We start from the raw sequence: 3,357 nt of genomic DNA, 5'->3' as shown, positions 1-3,357 counted from the left end.
AAGCCTATAGTGCAGATTTTAATTAAGCTTATAATGCAGATTTTTATGTAAGCTTATAGTGCAGATTTTAATTAAGCTTATAGTGCAGATTTTAATTAAGCCTATAGTGCAGATTTTTAATTAAGCTTATAGTGCAGATTTTTAATTAAGCTTATAGTGCATATTTTTATTTAAGCTTATAGTGCAGATTTTAATTAAGCCTATAGTGCAGATTTTAATTAAGCTTATAGTGCAGATTTTTATATAAGCTTATAGTGCAGATCTTAATTAAGCTTGTAGTGCAGATTTCTTAGAGCTTAAAATGCAGATTTCTTTAGAGCAGATTTCTTTAGAGCTTGTAGTGTAGATTTCTTAAGAGCTTATGGTGCAGATTTCTTTAAAGTTTATAGTGCAGATTTTTTGTGGAACTTGTAGTGTAGATTTTTGGTGGAATATATAGTGCAGATTTTTGGTGGAACTTGTAGTGCAGATTTTTGGTGGAACTTATAGTGTAATTTTTAAAGAAAAAGATTATAGTGCAGTTTGGTTAAGTATTATAGTGCAGAATTTATGTTTGCATAGTATGCAGAAATAGTGTAGCATAGAATGCAGAATCTTGATTAGTATAGTATGCAGAATTTTGATTAGCATAGTATGCAGATTTTTGTTTATGCATTTCAAAGTTAGAATTTGTTTAAACATTTCAGTTTTTAAAGAAGTCTTCTTTTATTAGAGGTATTAACAAGTATAAGAAAGATAAAGAAAAGAAAGAAAAAGGCCAAGGCCTTAAGTAGATCCCAAAGTCAAGACTTTAGGGATTTTGACACACAAGGTGCTCGTTAAAATGCCAAGGCATTTAAAGAAGAAGTAATTAAGATAATAAGATATTTTACTTTGAAGAGGCTAGTACCCGACTTCCGAGGTTGTCGTTAAACAAATCCAGGTGTCCAATTCCGAGGTCTTGGCCCTGGTAGACCGAGGTCTGCTCTTTTAAGATTGGTGGCTCGCTACCCCAACATATTAGGGAACGCGCATAAAATGGTACTATGCCTGGGCCCAAGAGAAGTTGATTACTATTTTGAAGTATTATAAGTATAAGCTTTTGAATAAGTAAAATAAGTTTCACATAAGTATAAAAGTATTAAAGTATAAGTTTTAAATAAGTGGAATAAAGGAATAAGTTTAGAACAAATGAAATAAGTTTCATTTTGTTTTAAATCAGCAAGTTTAGTTTTCTTTCATGCTAGCATGTTATTAGATTAGCTTACTGATCTTTGCTAATTAGAAGAGCATGAGTAGCTTTACATGTTTAGCATTTCAGCCTGTTTGATTCCTTTACTATTGGATGAACATGAGTAGTCTTCAGTAAGCATTCAGTTAGTTCATGTTATAGATATATGTACATGCATATCGAGTTTTTGTGAGTTAGATAACGCTTACTAAGCAATTTTGCTTATAGTTGCATTTCCTCTTACTGCAGATAAAGGAAAGGAAAAGTTATAGCAAAGCAAGACGACAAGGAGGTGTGGATGGATGTGTGATGCCTGGACTATAGAAGCCTTGGGATTTAGCATAAGAATTTATTAACAAAGAGTTGAGTAGAATGTATTAGATGAGTCATTTAGTCTTCCGCTGCTAGTTAATTGTATGTTTTGAGTTCTCCGAGAGTTTTAGGAATTACTATCAACATGTGAACAAGGATAGTTAAGTAAAGTTAGTAGTCCAGTAGCGCTCCGCTCTCACAGACCAGTAGTGAGGAGGGTGGGGTGTTACAGCGATGATCCCTCTCCGCAATTTGGCTAACAGCCATATGCAAGAGGCCACGGGGGTAAGTTCGTTTTCTTCCCACGTTTTGTATGCCTTCCTTCCGATCGGCCACTAACAACTTCTATTCTTTCTTTTTCGTCAGAGATGGGTGGAGGAGATAGCTGTCTCCAACCGCCTGGCGATGGTGGACGAGGAGTTGAGACAACTGAAGGCTGCAAGCAGTCTGTCCGGCTCTCAAGGCCCCTCGTATGCCGAGTTGCAGAAGGAGCTGAAGAAGGCTCAAGCTTTGCTGGCGACCGAGTAGAACAAGACGGCCGATCAGACCCATACTTTGGGTGAACTCGAGCGGCAAGTCAAGACGCTCGACCAAAAGATAACCTTGGCCACCACTCGGAAAAACACGGTCATCTCCGATCTGGAGAAAAAGAATGTCGAGGCCCGACGGCTGGAGCAGAAAGTGAAGGAGCTGATGGATCAACTGGCCAAAGAGAAGGTTGCCCGAACGGACGAGGTGGCAAAGCTCGAGGCGGCTTTACAAGAACACAAGGCAGCCGCCGATGCTTCCCGAGCGGCCCTTAAAGAATATCAGGAGGCCGAACCAAGCCGGGTCGCTGCCTTGCAACAGAAATACATCTGTTCGGCCGAATTTTCGGAGAAGGTCTGCGAACGGATGTATACTGCCTTCGACCTTGCTATGACCGCTACAACGACATATTTGAAGTCAAAGGGGCAACTTCCCGAGTCCGTCGTCATCCCGGCCGCAAATCAAGTGGCGCTCCTCGATAACATCCCGAAGGATCTTTACGATTATTTAGAGTAGAAGCTTAAACGTAATCTAGCCGCTCGGCGATAAACTATCACCTTTTGTAATCCGGTCGCTCGGCCTTAGTTTCTTTTAATATAATCTCCTTTTGCTTGCTTTGTCCTTTTGCTAGTCGATACGTGTGCTATCCGCTCGCCTCCTATCATACCTCTTGTATTCGAAAGGGATTTTTACGAAGTACTGTGAGTAAGTATTCCGCTCGGCTGAATATGTCCTGCTTCGCCAGAAGATGTTGTTCGCGGATATTGAAGTACCTTTAGGTACTGGGCCGAGCGGAACGTAGGGGCGGTCGAACGATTATCGATGGCAAATACCCTTGGATACTTATTCGCAAATTCTTTTTCATTGCCTTCTTCCGCTCGGAAGATTTACAGACGCCGGCTCGTCTCTCGATTTTTAACATCGGAGCTCGACGGTCTTCCGCTCTGAAGATTTATAGACGCCGGCTCGTCTCTCGATTTTTAACGTCGGAGCTCGACAGTCTTCCGCTCGGAAGATTTATAGACGCCGGCTCGTCTCTTGATTTTTAACGTCGGAGCTCGACGGTCTTCCGCTCGGAAGATTTATAGACGCCGGCTCATCTCTCGATTTTTAACGTCGGAGCTCGACGGTCTTCCGCTCGGAAGATTTATAGACGCCGGCTCGTCTCTCGATTTTTAACGTCGGAGCTCGACGGTCTTCCGCTCGGAAGATTTATAGACGCCGTCACCTCTCTCGTATTTAACGTCGGAGCTCGACGGTCTTCCGCTCGGAGGGTTTATAGACGCCGGCTCGTCTCTCGATTTTTT

The sequence above is a fragment of the Zingiber officinale genome, chromosome 3A (assembly GCF_018446385.1).
Source record: "Zingiber officinale cultivar Zhangliang chromosome 3A, Zo_v1.1, whole genome shotgun sequence".
NCBI lineage: Eukaryota > Viridiplantae > Streptophyta > Magnoliopsida > Zingiberales > Zingiberaceae > Zingiber > Zingiber officinale.
Note: the sequence above shows the minus strand (reverse complement) of the source record.